General features: G+C 45.7%; 1 pseudogene; it reads left to right on the top strand.

Moving 5' to 3' along the window:
• The first annotated feature begins 395 nt into the window (after positions 1-395).
• LOC147981399 (uncharacterized) lies at positions 396-18,827 on the top strand (annotated as a pseudogene).
• Positions 18,828-20,205: the final 1,378 nt, after the last annotated feature.

Raw genomic sequence — 20,205 nt, 5'->3', positions numbered from 1 at the left:
CGCGAGTTGTTGCTCGAGGAAAAGACCGTCGTTGCGGCAGGCGTATGTGCGCCGGAAAAGCACCACCGTGTCCTATATCTCCACTTTCTTTTTATCTTTGTACGTGAGAGAGAGAGAGAGAGCGAGAGGGAGCTGGGCACAAGCGCAAAGAGCAAGCTAGGACTCGGCGCCAACAGTTCCCACCGTGGGCGCACACCACGGAGGTCACGGAGACGGACGTCTACGGCTGCAGTAGAGTTCTCGTGTGCGTTGTTCCCAGCCTGAAGCCAAGCCATCTCCCGAGCTCCCTACGCATCCACGCCACGTTCGACGACCGAGCGCCCCTCCACCACCACGTCGATCGGGCACGGATCCTGCCGTCTTCCGAAACTACGAGGCCTGCCACAACCTCATCCATGGCATGCATGCTCGCTGATGGGCCTGTCACCGGCGAGGACGACCTCGCACCCGGTAACTTGGGGTACCATCTTCACCCGCAAAGGGACTTCACCGATGTCATCGGCCGCAAGATCGATAGCCTTGAGGGCGTCGTCCTGCGCAGCTTCGACGTTGACATCCACATGTCGTTGTTACTGGTATGTCAAGTTTTCTGCCATCCACAAGACTAAATCCGCGCCTGCAAAGAGGCGGTACCCTGCTTGGTGTGTGCGATTAGCTGGAGTTGGAGCCTAGTGACGAGGAGATCGTCATGCTGCCGCGCTTCCACACCCACACCTTCCACATTCTGTGCATCAAACCGTGGTTCTATCAAGAGTCAAAGTGCCCAATTCGCCTGCGTGAGGTGATGCATTACTTCGGCTTTAACTTTTGAGATTCGATAGCCGATGGTGCTTGACTCATACATCTCGGATGTAAATATGTTGATAAATTACATAGCCGATGAATAAATTCAGAGATTCTCTAGCTGAAGATGCTTTCAATTAATGAGCGGCAGTTCATAGATCTCGCAGTCCTAAGATGAGGGTTTCATATATAACATATCCAAAATTAACAATTGAGTTGGCCTCGATATGTATGAGTGGAGGATTGTCACAAAATTTAGGTGATGGTCTTTTTTATCAACAATTTCAGGTTATTTTTTCAATTCTTTTTAAGAGTATCCAGTAGAACAATTATAGACGATACACACACCTATAACGCCCTGCAAGGATATCAAATATTTCATCGTCAAGCATCTCTTTACTTGTTTTGTTCCTCACGTTATATGTAGTATGATTTGAAATTTTTGGGAGAGGGAGGTGATCTTGAAATGAGGTATTTGCTTCTCCACCTTTGCTCTTATGGGAGTATTTTTTCAAAGCCTCACTTGAATTGAGTGAATCCTTCAGCTTTGTGATCATTAGCTCGGCTTGAATCAGTTAGCTTAATCCAAATAAATTTGTGTTTGGCAAGTTTGGCTAGAAGTGTTCTAGTTGTGTCCAGACTTGCAAATCCACGTGTGAGTCAAAAATAGTAGTACTAAGTTGTGCGGTGTTAGGAGTAGTCAAACTAGGAAAGTTTGCTACGGTGGTGTGTTAACCGAGTTGGAGCTTTACTATAATGTCCATGTACTAGTCGGTTTAGGAGATTAGCGTTTTGGGTCTTGCTGCCCGGCTGCGTCTATATAAGCAGTGGCAGGCATAGGGCTGCGAAGTTGTAACAACCTGAGAAGAGAAAATAGAAAAAGAAATAAAGAGAAAAGAGGGCACGACAAGGGCCCTTGGCTATCAGTTTTTGTGCGCATGTGTTCGTATGATTTTATGTGATCGATCTTGTGGGCGATTTCCAACAGTTGGTATCAGAGCAAGGTTTGAGGAAAGCTACGCTTGACTCGGGGTGGTGACCCAACTAGCACCTCGGGGCGGGCGATACAGTCGTCCGTGCAACGACAGGGAGGAACATGCGATATAGTCGCGGGGATGCAGCGACGAGGAGGAGCAGGCAATTGTCGTACGAGTGGCGAGAAGGAGGATTGGGCAGTTGTCGTTTGGCAGAGCGGCGACAAGAAGGCGGAGAGGACGCTGTCGCAAGCGAGGCGGCGGGTGATTGTCGTTCGATGAAACGACCTGGAGGAGGTTGACGGGAGCGGTAGTGTCGAGGTGCGGTGCTAGAAGATATCGTCAAGACCGTCGTTTGGGAAGAGCAAGGAAGATGTGACAAAGTTGTGATATGTTGTCAAAGTGTGCACAGGAGTTCTTGTAAGGTGCGTCCAAGAGCTCAGGTGTGTGAATCTTCTGCTAAAGTTGAGATGCGTCACTGGCGGAGGAGAATTGCAAGTGAGAGCGGGCGGAAAAAGGAATGTGTGCCTTGCGTTTCCGTTTGTGATCGCGGAGTTCCAGCGAGTTCATATACGGTGGAGATGAGTTGCACGTATATGACGAGTTGTGTTGCCGCTGGACAGGAGGTGTCATTTGATAAGATGTTGCATCGGCGACACTGAGAAGATGTGAAGATGTGACGAGTGAAGAGATGTGTCTTCCCGTGTGCAAGCAACCGACGAGAAGATAAAGATCAACGTGAAGATGGACGCGCACCAGTTAAGTTGAGTTCCTGCATGAGGATGTGCGTTTAGTCTGCATGTAGCATGCTAAGATGTGACAGCGTGGCTGGTAGTCCGGGTAGTCGTTGGTTAAAGTCTATGAGTCGGTATACAAACGAAGTTGTGGCGACGATGAAGTGGTGGCCATCGTTGCATGAAGAGAGAAGTTGTAAACCGGTAAGTCGCGTCACCAAAGGCAATGGGCGTGACAAGATGAATAGAAAATCGTCTGCGTGTCTCGTCAAGTGAAGAATCGGATGTTTGGATTAGGGGATGAATGCTAGCTTAGTTCAAATAAATTTGAGTTTGGCATGTTTGGCTAGTTGTGTCCAGCCTTGCATGTCCACGTGTGAGTCAAAAATAGTAGTACTAAGTCGTGTTGTGTTAGCAGTAGTCAAACTAGGAAAGTTTGCTATGGTGATGGTTGAAGGAAATATGCCCTAGAGGCAATAATAAAGTTATTATTTATTTCCTTATTTCAGGATAAATGTTTATTATCCATGCTAGAATTGTATTAACCGGAAACATAATACATGTGTGAATACATAGACAAACAGAGTGTCACTAGTATGCCTCTACTTGACTAGCTCGTTAATCAAAGATGGTTATGTTTCCTAACCATGGACAAAGAGTTGTTATTTGATTAACGGGATCACATCATTAGGTGAATGATCTGATTGACATGACCCATTCCATTAGCTTAGCACCCGATCGTTTGGTATGTTGCTATTGCTTTCTTCATGACTTATACATGTTCCTATGACTATGAGATTATGCAACTCCCGTTTGCCGGAGGAACAATTTGTGTGCTACCAAACGTCACAACGTAACTCGGTGATTATAAAGGAGCTCTACAGGTGTCTCCAAAGGTACATGTTGGGTTGGCGTATTTCGAGATTAGGATTTGTCAATCCGATTGTCGGAGGGGTATCTCTGGGCCCTCTCGGTAATGCACATCACTTAAGCCTTGCAAGCATTACAACTAATGAGTTAGTTGCGAGATGATGTATTACAGAACGAGTAAAGAGACTTGTCGGTAACGATATTGAACTAGGTATTGAGATACCGACGATCGAATCTCTGGCAAGTAACATGCCGATGACAAAGGGAACAACGTATGTTGTTATGGGGTCTGACCGATAAAGATCTTCGTAGAATATGTAGGAGCCAATATGGGCATCCAGGTCCCGCTATTGGTTATTGACCGGAGACATGTGTCGGTCATGTCTACATTGTTCTCGAACCCGAAGGGTCCGCACGCTTAAGGTTTCGATGACAGTTATATTAGGAGTTTATACGTTTTGATGTACCGAAGGTTGTTCGGAGTCCCGGATGTGATCACGGACATTTCTAGGAGTCTCGAAATGGTCAAGACATAAAGATTGATATATTGGAAGCCTATGTTTGAATATCGGAAGTGTTCCGGGTGAAATCGGGATTTTACCGGAGTACCGGGAGGTTACCGGAACCCCCCGGGAGCTATATGGGCCTTAGTGGGCCTTAGTGGAAGAAGAGGAGAGGCGGCCAGGGCTAGGCTGCGCGCCCCTCCCCCCTAGTCCGAATAGGACAAGGAGAGAGGGGGCCGGTGCCCCCCTCCTTTCTCTCTCTCTCTCTTTTCCACCTCGCGAATCCTATTCCAACTAGGATTGGGGGAGAAGTCCTACTCCCGGAGGGAGTAGGACTCCTCCTGGCGCGCCCTATGATGGCCGGCCGGCCTCCCCCCCTTGAACCTTTATATACGGAGGCAGGGGCAGCCCAGAGGAACACAATTTTTTCCACGTGATCATATTCTTAGCCGTGTGCGACGCCCCCTGCCACCATAGTCCTCGATAATATTGTAGCGGTGCTTAGGCGAAGCCCTGCGACAGTAGTACATCAAGATCGTCACCACGCCGTCGTGCAGACGGAACTCTTCCCCGATGCTTTGCTGGATCGGAGTCCGGGGATCGTCATCGAGCTGAACGTGTGCTAGTACTCGGAGGTGCCGTAGTTTCGGTGCTTGATCGGTCGGGCCGTGGAGACGTACGACTACATCAACCAAACGCTTCCGTTGTCGGTCTACAAGGGTACGTAGATCACACTCTCCCCTCTCGTTTCTATGCATCACCATGATCTTGCGTGTGCGTAGGAAATTTTTTGAAATTACTACGTTCCCCAACAGTGACATCCGAGCCTAGGTTTTATGTGTTGATGTTATATGCACGAGTAGAACACAAGTAAGTTGTGGTCGATATAAGTCATACTGCTTACCAGCATGTCATACTTTGGTTCGGCGGTATTGTTGGACGAAGCGGCCCGGACCAACATTACGCGTACGCTTACGCGAGACCGGTTCTCCCGATGTGCTTTGCACAAAGGTGGCTAGCGGGTGACAGTTTCTCCAACTTTAGTTGAACCAAGTGTGGCTACGCCCGGTCCTTGCGAAGGTTAAAACAGCACCAACTTGACAAACTATCGTTGTGGTTTTGATGCGTAGGTAAGATTGGTTCTTGCTTAAGCCCATAGCAGCCACGTAAAACTTGCAACAAAAAAGTAGAGGACGTCTAACTTGTTTTTGTAGGGCATGTTGTGATGTGATATGGTCAAGACATGATGCTAAATTTTATTGTATGAGATGATCATGTTTTGTAACCGAGTTATCGGCAACTGGCAGGAGCCATATGGTTGTCGCTTTATTGTATGCAATGCAATCGCGCTGTAATGCTTTACTTTATCACTAAGCGGTAGCAATAGTTGTGGAAGCATAAGATTGGCGAGACAACAACGATGCTACGATGGAGATCAAGGTGTCGCGCCGGTGACGATGGTGATCATGACCGTACTTCAGAGATGGAGATCACAAGTTCAAGATGATGATGGCCATATCATATCACTTATATTGATTGCATGTGATGTTTATCTTTTATGCATCTTATCTTGCTTTGATTGATGGTAGCATTTTAAGATGTTCTCTCACTAATTATCAAGAAGTGTTCTCCCTGAGTATGCACCGTTGCGAAAGTTCTTCGTGCTGAGACACCACGTGATGATCGGGTGTGATAGGCTCTACGTTCAAATACAACGGGTGCAAAATAGTTGCACACGCGGAATACTCAGGTTAAACTTGACGAGCCTAGCATATACAGATATGGTCTCGGAACACGGAGACTGAAAGGTCGAACATGAATCATATAGTAGATATGATCAACATAGTGATGTTCACCATTGAAAACTACTGCATCTCACGTGATGATCGGACATGGTTTAGTTGATTTGGATCACGTGATCACTTAGAGGATTAGAGGGATGTCTATCTAAGTGGGAGTTCTTAAATAATATGATTAATTGAACTTTAATTTATCATGAACTTAGTCCTGATAGTATTTTGCAAATTATGTTGTAGATCAATAGCTCGCGTTGTTGCTTCCCTGTGTTTATTTTGATATGTTCCTAGAGAAAAATTGTGTTGAAAGATGTTAGTAACAATGATGCGGATTGGATCCGTGATCCGAGGTTTATCCTCATTGCTGCACAGAAGAATTATGTCCTTGATGCACCGCTAGGTGACAGACCTATTGCAGGAGCAGATGCAGGCGTTATGAACGTTTGGCTAGCTCAATATGATGACTACTTGATAGTTTAGTGCACAATGCTTAACGGCTTAGAATCGGGACTTCAAAGATGTTTTGAACGTCATGGACCATATGAGATGTTCCAGGAATTGAAGTTAATATTTCAAGCAAATACCCGAGTTGAGAGATATGAAGTCTCCAACAAGTTCTATAGCTAAAAAGAAGGAGGAGAATCGCTCAACTAGTGAGCATGTGCTCAGATTGTCTGGGTACTACAATCGCTTGAATCAAGTGGGAGTTAATCTTCCAGATAAGATAGTGATTGACAGAATTCTCTAGTCACCATCACCAAGTTAGTAGAACTTCGTGATGAACTATAATATGCAAGGGATAACGGAAACGATTCCCAAGCTCTTCGTGATGCTAAAATCGACGAAGGTAGAAATCAAGAAAAACATCAAGTGTTGATGGTAGACAAGACCACTAGTTTCAAGAAAAGGGCAAAAGGAAGAAGGAGAACTTCAAGAAGAACGGCAAGCAAGTTGCTGCTCAAGTGAAGAAGCCCAAGTTTGGTCCTAAGCCTGAGACTAAGTGCTTCTACTGCAAAGGGACTGGTCACTGGAAGCGGAACTACCCCAAGTGATTGGCGGATAAGAAGGATGGCAAAGTGAACAAAGGTATATTTGATATACAGATTATTGATGTGTATTTTACTAGTGTTCATAGCAACCCCTCGGTATTTGATACTGGTTCAGTTGCTAAGAGTAGTAACTCGAAACGGGAGTTGCAGAATGAATAGAAACTAGTTAAGGGTGAAGTGACGATATGTGTTGGAAGTAGTTCCAAGATTGATATGATCATCATCGCACACTCCCTATACTTTAGGGATTAGTGTTGAAACTAAATAAGTGTTATTTGGTGTTTGCGTTGAGCATGAATATGATTTGATCATGTTTATTGCAATACGGTTATTCATTAAAGTCAGAGAATAATTGTTGTTCTGTTTATATGAATAAAACCTTCGATGGTCATACACCCAATGAAAATAGTTCGTTGGATCTCGATCGTAGTGTTACACATATTCAAGCCAAAATATGCAAAGTTAATAATGATAGTGCAACTTATTTGTGGCACTGCCGTTTAGGCCATATCGGTGTAAAGCGCATGAAGAAACTCCATACTGATGGACTTTTGGAACCACTTGATTATGAATCACTTGGTACTTGCGATCCATGCCTCATGGGCAAGATGACTAAGACTCCGTTCTCTGGAACAATAGAGCGAGCAACAAACTTGATTGGAAATAATACATACTGATGTATGCAGTCTAATGAGTGTTGAGGCTCGCGACAGGTATCATTATTTTCTGATCTTCACAGATGATTTGAGCAGATATGAGTATATCTACTTGATGAAACACAAGTCTGAAATATATGAAAAGTTCAAAGAATTTCAGAGTGAAGTGGAGAATCATCGCAACAAAAATAAAAGTTTCTACGATATGATCGCGGAAATAAAATATTTGAGTTACGAGTTTGGCCTTCAGTTAAAACAATGTGAAATAGTTTCACTACTCACGCCACCTGGAACACCACAGCATAATGGTGTGTCCGAACGTCATAACCGTACTTTATTAGATATGGTGCGATCTATGATGTCTCTTACCGATCTACCACTATCGTTTTGGGGTTATGCATTAGACACAGCTGCATTCACATTAAATAGGGCACCATCTAAATCCGTTGAGACGACACCGTATGAACTATGGTTTGGCAAGAAACCTAAGCTGTCGTTTCTTAAAGTTTGATGTTGCAATGCTTATGTGAAAAAGTTTCAACTTGATAAGCTCAAACCTAAATCGGAGAAGTGCGTCTTCATAGGATATCCAAAGGAAACTATTGGATACACCTTCTATCACAGATCCGAAGGCAAGACTTTTGTTGCTAAATTTAGAAACTTTCTAGAGAAGGAGTTTTCTCTCAAAGAAGTGAGTGGGAGGAAAGTAGAACTTGATGAGGTAACTGTACCTACTCCCTTATTGAAAAGTAGTTCATCACAGAAATCTGTTCTTGTGACTACTACACCAATTAGTGAGGAAGCTAATGATGATGATCATGTAACTTCAGATCAAGTTACTACCGAATCTCGTAGGTAAACCAAAGTGAGATCCGCACCAGAGTGGTACGGTAATCATGTTCTGGAAGTCATGTTAATAGACCATGACGAACTTGCGAACTATGAGGAAGCGATGATGAGCCCAGATTCCGCAAAATGGCATGAGGCCATGAAATCTGAGATGGGATCCATGTATGAGAACAAAGTGTAGACTTTGGTTGACTTGCCCGATGATCGGGAAGCCATAGAAAATAAATGGATCTTCAAGAGGAAGACGGACGCTGATAGTAGTGTTACTATCTACAAAGCTAGAATTGTCGCAAAAAGGTTTTCGACAAGTTCAAGGTGTTGACTACGATGAGATTTTCTCACTCGTAGCGATGCTTAAGTCTGTCCAAATCATGTTAGCAATTGCCGCATTTTATGAAATCTGGCAAATGGATAAACAAAACTGCATTCCTTAATGGATTTATTAAAGAAGAGTTGTATATGATGCCACCAGAAGGTTTTGTCAATCCTAAAGGTGCTAACAAAATATGCAAGCTCCAGCGATTCATCTATGGACTGGTGCAAGCATCTCGGAGTTGGAATACACGCTTTGATAAGTTGATCAAAGCATATAGTTTTATACAAACTTGCGGTGAAGCCCGTATTTACAAGAAAGTGAGTGGGAGCACTATAGCATTTCTGATAAGTATATGTGAATGACATATTGTTGATCAGAAATAATGTAGAATTATTCTGCAAAGCATAAAGGAGTATTTGAAAGGAGTTTTTCAAAGAAAGACCTCGGTGAAGCTACTTACATATTGAGCATCAAGATCTATAGAGATAGATCAAAACGCTTGATAAGTTTTTTCAATGAGTACATACCTTGACAAGATTTTGAAGTAGTTCAAAATGGAACAGTCAAAGAAAGAGTTCTTGCCTATGTTACAAGGTGTGAAATTGAGTAAGACTCAAAACACGACCACGACAGAAGATAGAAAGAGAATGAAAGTCATTCCCTATGCCTTGGCCATAGGTTCTATAAAGTATGCCATGCTGTGTACCAGATCTATTGTATACCCTACACTGATTTTGGCAAGGGAGTACAATAGTGATCTAGGAGTAGATCACTGGACAGCGGTCAAAATTATCCTTAGTGGAATAAGGATATGTTTCTCAATTATGGACGTGACAAAAAAGGGTTCGTCGTAAAGGGTTACGTCGATGCAAATTTTGACACTGATCTAGATGACTCCAAGTCTCAATCTGGATACGTATTGAAAGTGGGAGCAATTAGCTAAGAGTAGCTCATGCAGAGCATCGTTGACATAGAAATTTGCAAAATACATACGGATCTGAATGTGCCAGACCCGTTGACTAAACTTCTCTCACAAGCAAAACATGATCACACCTTAGTACTCTTTGGGTGTTAATCACATAAGTGATGTGAACTAGATTACTGAATCTAGTAAACCCTTTGGGTGTTGGTCACATGGCAATGTGAACTATGGGTATTAATCACATGATGATGTGAACTATCGATGTTAATCACATGGTGATGTGATCTAGATTATTGACTCTAGTGCAAGTGGGAGACTGAAGGAAATATGCCCTAGAGGAAATAATAAAGTTATTACTTATTTCCTTATTTCATGATAAATGTTTATTATTCATGCTAGAATTGTATTAACCGGAAACATAATACATGTGTGAATACATAGACAAACAGTGTCACTAGTATGCCTCTACTTGACTAGCTCGTTAATCAAAGATGGTTATGTTTCCTAACCATGGACAAAGAGTTGTTATTTGATTAACGGGATCACATCATTAGGTGAATGATCTGATTGACATGACCCATTCCATTAGCTTAGCACCCGATCGTTTAGTATGTTGCTATTGCTTTCTTCATGACTTATACATGTTCCTATGACTATGAGATTATGCAACTCCCGTTTGCCGGAGGAACACTTTGTGTGCTACCAAATATCACAACGTAACTGGGTGATTATAAAGGAGCTCTACAGGTGTCTCCAAAGGTACATGTTGGGTTGGCGTATTTCGAGATTAGGATTTGTCACTCCGATTGTCGGAGAGGTATCTCTGGGCCCTCTCGGTAATGCACATCACTTAAGCCTTGCAAGCATTACAACTAATGAGTTAGTTGCGAGATGATGTATTACGGAACGAGTAAAGAGGCTTGTCGATAACGATATTGAACTAGGTATTGAGATACCGACGATCGAATCTCTGGCAAGTAACATACCGATGACAAAGGGAACAACGTATGTTGTTATGCGGTCTGACCGATAAAGATCTTCGTAGAATATGTAGGAGCCAATATGGGCATCCAGGTCCCGCTATTGGTTATTGACCGGAGACATGTCTCGGTCATGTCTACATTGTTCTCGAACCCGTAGGATCCGCACGCTTAAGGTTTCGATGATAGTTATATTATGAGTTTATACGTTTTGATGTACCGAAGGTTGTTCGGAGTTCAGGATGTGATCACGGACATGACGAGGAGTCTCGAAATGGTCGAGACATAAAGATTGATATATTGGAAGCCTATGTTTGGATATCGGCAGTGTTCTGGGTGAAATTGGGATTTTACCGGAGTACCGGGAGGTTACCGGACCCCCCCGGGAGCTATATGGGCCTTAGTGGGCCTTAGTGGAAGAAGAGGAGAGGCGGCCAGGGCTAGGCCGCGCGCCCCTCCCCCCGAGTCCGAATAGGACAAGGAGAGAGGGGGCCGGCACCCCCCTCCTTTCTCTCTCTCTCTTTTCCACCTCGCGAATCCTATTCGAACTAGGATTAGGGGAGAAGTCCTACTCCCGGAGGGAGTAGGACTCCTCCTGGCGCGCCCTATGATGGCCGGCCAGCCTCCCCCCCTTGAACCTTTATATACGGAGGCAGGGGCACCCCAGAGGAACACAAGTTGATCCACGTGATCATATTCTTAGCCGTGTGCGGCGCCCCCTGCCACCATAGTCCTCGATAATATTGTAGCGGTGCTTAGGCGAAGCCCTGCGACAGTAGTACATCAAGATCGTCACCACGCCATCGTGCTGACGGAACTCTTCGCCGACGCTTTGCTGGATCGGAGTCCGGGGATCGTCATCGAGCTGAATGTGTGCTAGAACTCGGAGGTGCCGTAGTTTCGGTGCTTGATCGGTCGGGCCGTGGAGATGTACGACTACATCAACCAAACGCTTCCGTTGTCGATCTACAAGGGTACGTAGATCACACTCTCCCCTCTCGTTGCTATGCATCACCATGATCTTGCGTGTGCATAGGAAATTTTTTGAAATTACTACGTTCCCCAACAATGGTGTGTTAACCGAGTTGGAGTTTTACTATAATGTCCATGTAATAGTCGGTTTAGGAGATTAGCATTTTGGGTCGTGCTGCCCGGCTGCGTCTATATAGGGAATAGGGAAAAGCTTACCTTCAGTCGGCCGATCGCGAGGGCGCGTCCGCCGGCTCCGTGTCCGTCAGATCCTTGTTGATCAGATGGACGAGAGCACCCCCGTGTACATGTGTTTCTGCAACTGAGCCTTTGTTTCGAAAAAGAGAATTTTGCAACTGCCTGGCTTCTTGCAGTGGCCGTGACTCGTGCGGCCGGGAGGGCGATGGAGGCGAGGAATCTCGCCGGATCCGACAGGTATGGCGTGTGGGCAGGAGGCAGGGACGTCCGGGAGAAGCGGGGGCGGGGACTCGTGGGACTAGGAGCGCGACGACGGGTAGGATTCCAGTCGAATCTCGCCGGATCCAACGAGGATGACCCGCAGGCAGGAGGTGGGGACGCCCGGGAGCGGCGGGAGCTCGTCTCTGCGAGGTCTGGCAGGGTTGACGGCGAGCTTCACAGCAACTACAGCGAGAGATACAGAGAAATAAAGAAAACAGAAGGAAGATGAGGATGATGACAAGGTGACTTTGGTCGAAGGTCTGGTGCTCGCCGCCGGCGACGCGAGGGTGTTTCTCCTATTTCTCGTTCTTCTTTTTCTCTTTCTCCAGTTCCGCACGGAGGGTGCAATGCCATATGCCTGGATTCCAGTTCACAGTATTTCTACTCAAAAGACATGAGATAGCAGTTAGTAATATAGTGATCGAGAGAAGCTATGGATTCAGAGGGATTGACCAAAATTTCAAAGACAAAGAATAATCTAGTAATGTAGACTCTAACTGATTGTCAACAATCAGTCCGAGTCATGAATTTAAGATATTGGTTCTAGATTAATGAAGAAGGAAATAAACTAACCGTATAGACTCTAATTGATTGCCAGCAATCATTCAGAGTCTCGGAGGTAACACCTAGTATGTGCACTGAACGTGCCCCCACTGGAAGAAAACATATCAGGCGCTACTCAAATTACAAGTCAAAAGTTGAACGTCCGAATGAAAATGGTCGGCACTTACGGTGGTACTTTTTTGGGGATGAGATTTCAGAGCCTCACTTGAATTGAGTGAGTCCTTCAGCTTTGGGTTCATTAGCTCGGCTTGAGTCATGGCCTCTTCGCTGGTACTAACCCCATCCTCTAGAGTGCTGGCCAACGGATATAATACACAAGGAATAGGTGGAGGCGTTGAAGGTCGGGGCGTCGTAACCGCCAATGCACTTGGACTGGCTTGTACAATATCGGTCAACGCTCAGACACTTGCATCCGACTGAATTTCCAGAAATTTTGGTACCATGTCATGATCGGTGTCCATTTCCACTGGATTTCACCTTGGACTAGGAGCATCTACGTACATTTGAACATACTCTTCAGCATCATCCACAGTAATCACTTCTTCAGTGGCTACAAACAATGCAAAGCAACAGGTCATCAGTCCTTGCTCTGTCTTTTCTACTTTGATGATTTTACAAGAAATATAATACCTTTCGAACTAACAATAGCAACGTCAGGTTGTCCTTTGGCTTTACTTGCAGTCTGATTGGTAGCTTGGCTGTTATGACTTGTAGAAGTAGCAACCCTACATCAGAAGAGGATATAAGATGGTTATAATGTCCGAATGATCAAAGCAAGACTCAGCTACAATACATACTTGGAGACAACAGGCACCACATTCTTTATGTTACAGCTACGCTAGGCTGGGCGTTGGGAGATCTCCAGCAGACAAGTCGACCGAAGCCAAATCAGGTCCTACATCGCCCTGGGACACTGCCGCAATATTGCTAGCAGACAGGTTCATATCAGATCAAGGCATGGGAGGTCCAGACAGTACTGCAGCGATGTGGGGATGGACCAGGAGCTGATGGTGAGAGTGGAGGCCCAGAATCAGAGTGGGATACTATAGAAAATCTTAAAGATCTGATCAAGCCCTCTAAATACCTACGGGCATGCAATATGCCCTTATAATAACACCATGAAATCTGAGTGGCTAGTGTATCCTAGGAAAACATGTCCGTTACCAAGAAGCAATCATGTACTCCCTCCGTCCGGTGAAGAGTGAACATCTAGAGATTTTAGGACAAATTATGGAGTCAAGTAAAAAATGCATTGGAAAAAGGCAAGCCACCATCTCTAACCTCTTTAATTAACCACACCCAATGAGCTATATGCATGTAGAAATTAAGAAGACCATGTGTAGATTGTTATTGGTCTTGATTACCGTGTGATGAGAGAGAAGTATTTTTTTCTACTTTAAAGTGCATTGGCAAGATAGAAGTACACTCTTTTATGGAGAAATTTTGAAACCAAACGCACACACTTTACCGGATGGAGGGAGTAATACAAATAGGGCGCATCCGAGCGGCGATTAGCCTGATATGGAATAATACTTCTCGCCCGCTATCGATTCCCTCTCTCTATTCTCTGCTGGTCAGATATTTTCTTCACCATGAGCAGCATTCAGCAGTGCCAAAGATCTCTTCCGTCGACTCCGTCGGCAAGAACTCCGGCAGCTGGTCTTCTCCCTTCTCCCCCGTGGGAAACGACGCCGGCGAACTCCCTCCACCATGAATACGTTACCAGTGCCCCAACCAAACGCGTCGTGGGTACAGCCATTAACTGGCAAGAGAATGGAGATTTAGTAATTGTTGCTCATCTTGGTCGTCGTTGCCCTTGTCGCTTCCGCGGCCGCCGACCAAGTCCTGGCCACGGCTGCCCTGGAGGGACGTGGAGGAGAACCCAGGCGGGCCGGCGGAGGAGAACCCAGGCAGGCCAGCGAAGAAGAATTCAGGCGCATAGAACCCACGCGGCGCGGCGCCATAACGCCCTGCAAGGATACATATATTGAGGTAATAAATATTTGGGATTCCAAAGCAACCACAGTTGAAAGAATAAACTTCAAATGTGAACATTTTGGATCCCTAACTTGCTGCTCTATTCATCTTAACTTTGTTATTTTATTTTATTTTTGCCTTTCTAGTGCTCCTTTATCTTTTTTTCATAACAAGTAAATCTGACATTATATGATTTTTCTAAGAATGTGTCACACACTTTTTTAATTACATGATTTCGTAATGCCTGAATTTTTTTAATTACAAGAATATTTTGAAAACCATTGATCACGTTTTAATCACATGACCATCTTACTAAAATATATTGACTATCTATTACTTGATTTCACTTTCTAAGAACTCAAACATGTTTTAAAATGCATTCAACGCTTTTTTCATTTACATCAAAATTTCCATAAATGTATCATACTATTTTTTTATTACATCGATTTCTAGTAATGATTTTCTTCTAATGACAAAAACATTATGAAAATTGACGAACACTTTTTAAATTAAATGAACTTCTTTGAAAAAATGTGAGAAACACTTTTGTAGTTACATGAATATTTTCTATTTTATCAATTGCTCCTCTTCAGCAATGAGGTCTATGAACTTATCATCTTAGTAATCTAGCTAATATTCATATTGCTAAATCTTGCTCTGATCTTATAAGCTGAAGTACCTCATCATCTCACAAAGATAACATGGGAACGTCAGTACATGAAGCCCTCATGCAGTAAAAAACAATCAAAGTACAGTTCTCTTTGTGCTGTTTGCGGTCTTTACCGACATTAATTAGCAAGCAAATATAAAAGTATTCAAACTCATTAATTAGGGAGTACATGGCTCTTGTCCACAACCACCAACAAAACGCACAGTGGAAAAACAACCCGGAAGCAAAGCAACGAGGAGAAAATTCTTATCGTTCGCCACGCTCAACCGGGTGGCCGCCAGGTCTGACCTTGTCGCCGGCGCGCCGAGGATCCTTCTAACATCCGGGATCCTCGCCATCCTGCGTGGCAATCTCGAGCCCTCCCCCGATGACCACTCCTACTTGGCCCTCCTTCTCCGCCTTTCGCAGCAGCAGCTCGACTCCATCTCCGCCAGCCACCCCTCCGCCACGCCACCGCAACGTCCACAGTCTTCCCCGCCCCCGCCGCCGTCCCGGGCGCCCTCTCACGTGTCACCGCCCCTTCATCTGCCCAGAGCGCATGCCAATCCGGCGATGGATATGGTGCAACTGCGGGTCATATCCGCGGAGGAGGACATGCTCCACTATCGCCCGCTGGTGCGCCGCACGCGACTCACCTTTGAGGCGCTCTGGCGCCGCTACCATCGCACCACACTGACCACAACGCCGACCACAACCCCGGGAGGCGCAAGCGCAACCGGGCTGACTTATGGGCCCTCGGCGCCATGATCACAGGGGAGCTCTACCGTGCATCTTTGTCGGCAACGCCTTCAACTACCACGCCGAGCTCCTCGTACTCGGCCCCACAACCAAATGCGGGCCGTCATTGGCTATGTGCCCATGCCTCGTTCGACGATGACCCTGCGGTCTTATGAAACTATGAGGCCTGCCGCGACCTCATCCATGGGATGCTCGCCGATGGGCTTGTCCCCGAGAACTGGGGCCGGGGGGGGGGCATCATCACCCGCAAATGGACTTCGCTGATGAGATCGTCGCCAAGATCGATAGCCTTGAGGGTGTCGTCCCACGCTTCAACATCGACGTCAACCTATCATAGTTACCGGTATCTCTGGTTTTCAACAATCCACAGGCAGACGCTGTTGTAGGAGCTCTGGCGGTACCCGGCCTGGCGTGCGTGATTCGCCATTTGGAGTTGGAGCCTGGTGACAAGGAGATCGTGAGGCTATCGTGCCTCCACACTAATGCCTTCCACATCCCGTGCAATCATCCGCCAACCAAATCCGTGAAATAGGGAATATAAGGTAAACCACACATGAAATGTCCAGAATTGCACATAAGATGCGCTTCCCTGCTATCCATATCATACGATAGATGCACCTGCTTCCAATAAGTAACGAAAACCAAATTACGATCCGGATAAATTGCAAACATCTCATACTTAAAGGTCTTGTCCTCTTCGTCAAAATCCTCTCTCGCATATTCCCTTCCAAACATTTGGGGAACATCAATAGTATGCTTTAGGTTCCACACTTCACTAGCATAATCCTCAAGTACCCTCACAAAGAGTTGGTAATAATAAGGAACCATATACCAAGCATGCAATTTCCCCTGAGAGTATCCAATTGAGCTATAACCAGACCTAGCTTCTTCCATTCCTTCCGGGAGAGCAATTTCCCCACAAACATCCCCCTTTGACACCACTGCAGCTATAATAGGTTCCTCGATCAGCAAATGCATAAAATGCATCATGCCATTCACGAAGGCACATTCCGCAGTAAAAGGAGGATACTCTCTGGTATCCCCCCACTCACGGCTGTTCCGAGTCCATCGCCCAGTTTCGGACGAGTATATCGCCACATCGTCATGCAACTCCACCAGGGGTGTAAACACCACAAAGCGGAACGGAACGACTGCGTCAAAAAAAGCTAGGAAGGGTTGTGCTAGTTTGACATGCGCAGGTTCATCATCCTCTTCATCTTTCCATACTATAGGCGGCAACACGGTCCACTGCCCGTCATAGGATTGCACACAAAATAATTGCATTCCTCGTCTTCTTACGATTCCCGGCATTTGCAGAGGAGAAGGCTGCTGCTGCATTGTTTGAGCTTGACCCTAGCGTAGCTCCCCCGAAGGAAAGGGAGCGAAGTGTGAACCGGAGAGGCGGCTCCCGGCCCTGGACAGATTGCTGAAATGGAGACCGCCGTCTGAGTGGCGGGTGTGGCAGAATCCGTAATTCTGGGGGTTGGACTTCACAAGCCGGAAAGTGCAATAGAGTGCCTGGATCTGGATGGGCTTTACCACTTCTTCGAAATTTTGCCCAAAGGTTGTCTATATTGGGAAATAGGGTAATAGAGCGGGGCGGCGGCAGTGTATATCGGGAAAAAACTTTTTCTAACAAATTACCTTATATGGATGCAGATCATTATCTGTCCAATTTTCTGTAGGGCATATGTAAAAGGCATATCCAAATGTCCGCGTATACCCACTTCCATTTTAGAGACACACAAAGGCATCGCTTTCTTTAGCGTTTTTCAAACTAATTTTGTCATCTATTTTCAAGATTCAAGAATAAAACAACGGTAGATGTAGCGTGCCAAACAATTCACAATAAATTATACTACATATATAGCTTATCCTGGAGTGGGCCGACGGGAAGAAAATGTCAGCAAGCGCACCGCCCTACCAATCAAACCCTAGAAAAACGGTTACTTGGTCCAATAGTTCATTAACAAAAGGCTCCAAATTGCCGCTCATCCCATCCAATTCTCTGTTGTGCCACCAAATCGCAGAGCGTCCTCAGCGACCACTAGGGCACTAGGCCGCCATCGTCTGTCGTAGTGGGCCATCGCATCAGCTGACGCCGCTCGCCCCTTCATATTCCTTCGTCTGACGACCCATGAGACCATTGAACCTGCGTCGCGTACCATCTGGGCATTACCGCACGTGCCTAGGCGCGGCCGGTTAAATCCGTGAGTAATCCACAAAGGGGAAAGTTCAATTCCATGAGTTTAAATGGGACCGATAGTGGGTGCCACACCCTTACCTACAATGTTGCTACGCTGATCAAACAAACGGCCAAAAATAGGATCAGCCAGGGCAACCCAACAGCCAGGTTGATAGGAAGTCCGACCACACCCCACGGGAAATGAACTCAACTATTAGAAACGACTACTCCCACTCGGAACCACTTGAGTACTGGGAAACCATGCGAACTGAATATGGATCTCCAACAGTGTATGAGTGTGGCGCGTCGTGCGGGTGCCTGGCGAACTGCCCCAACCGGATGACCCAGCGCGGGATGAGGCACCGGCTGGTGGTGTTCCGGTCCAATGAGACGAAGTGGACCTGATCCAGCTTGGCGCATTCCTCTGCGGGTTCACCGAGGACGTGCTCCCCGCATATCACCCGCGCATTGCCAACGCGAATGCCAATGCCAATACCGGCGCATTGATGGAGGAGCGGACCTGCTTCATCGAGCCATGGAAGTTTCCCCCGAGGTGGATTGAGTCGGGGTACGCCCCCACGGCGGCGCTTCCAGACGACGGTAGGGAACCGCCCCGGTTCGTGCAGTGCCCGGCACCGACGTACGTGCTCGACGTGTCCAAGAGGAAGAACATGGCGGCCTGCATCTGCCACAGCAGGTTCGCGCCGAACACCTTAGTCTACCGCGTGGTCTGTGGCGACGAAGACGAGTCGTGCCCCCACCTGATGGTCTTCGCTATGGAGACCATCCGGCCGATGAGCGAGCTGAGCATCAATTACGGCATCGATCAGTGATCGATCGGCAACGTTTCCTGTATGTTTACCCTCATTTCCAATTGTCATGAACCTTTCGCCTTCATTTTCAGTTGTCATGAACCTTTATGTCATTGTTATGAATTGTATCATTGGATGGAGGCAGCGCAAAGACACCTTAAACTGAACTGTTTGCTTGTATTTCTTGTGCCTGGTTTGCCGTGTTTGCACTTTGCATTCCGCAAGTTATAGACTGAAACCATATTTTCATGAGTTGAGTCTGGGATCGACATCATAACCATGGATGTGAGCGTTTAGTTGAGAATTTCATTCGGTTTAGTTTTCTGTAGTCGTTGCAAAGGTTCATGTAGCTGTACATCTAGTACGGCCTCTACAATGTCATCTCGGCCACCTACGGCCCCGGCAGGCCCCGACGTCTGCCAGTTCAAGCGCGTGCGTCTGCCCGGCCAGGAAGCGGTCGGCAGCAACATCTGGCGCTCCGCTAGAGACCTCATCAACCAGCTCGATGCCGAGATCCGTCCGCCCGGCTACATCACGCTGGACATGAACAAGGCAATTCCCGTCCCCGTCAGCAACACGGTGGACCACGACGTCTATCCCCTCGAGAGAGAGGGCGCCATGAGCATGGTGCTGCCACCATGCCCGCACACCGCGTCTACGGCTGCGGGAGAGTTCTCCAGCGCGCTGTTCATCTAAAGTTTATTCTTTTAATTACACTTTTTTGTAATGCATGAAATTTTTTAATATGAAGAATATTCTAAAAACCATTGAACACTTTTTAATCACATGTCCATCTTACTAAAATATATTAACTACTTATTACATGGTTACATTTTCTAAAACATATTTTAAAATGCATTCAACACTTTTTTTAACTACATCCAAATTTCTATAAATGTATCAAACAGTTCTTTTAGTACATGGATTTCTAATAATGATTTTTTTTCTAATGACACAAACGTTTATGAAAATGGACCAAGCACTTTTTAAATTACATGAATTTCTTTGTAAAAATGTGAGAAACACTTTTGTAATTACATGAACATTTTGTAATCTATGAATTGCTCCTCTTCCGCAAAGAGGTCTATGAACTTATCACCTTAGTAATCTATGTCATATTCATCTTACTGAATCTTCCTCTAATCTTATAAGCTGAAGTACTCCATCATCTCACAATGATAGTATGGCCACGTCAGTATATGAATCCCTCATGCAGTAAATAAAAGTACACAGTTCTCTTCGAGCTGTTTGCGGTCTTTACCGACATTAATTAGGGAGAAAATGGAAAAGTTTTCAAACTCATCATGCAAAACTTCTGGTTCCTAGTAGGAGGCCCTCAACAACATCCTTTCAATTTACGCCCATTGTTTTTGGCTCTACAGTCCACCATAGTGCGTAT

Source organism: Triticum urartu, chromosome 3A (assembly GCF_056163025.1).
Source record: "Triticum urartu cultivar PI428250 chromosome 3A, HENAU_Tu73, whole genome shotgun sequence".
NCBI lineage: Eukaryota > Viridiplantae > Streptophyta > Magnoliopsida > Poales > Poaceae > Triticum > Triticum urartu.
This window is presented reverse-complemented; position numbering and strand designations above follow the sequence as displayed.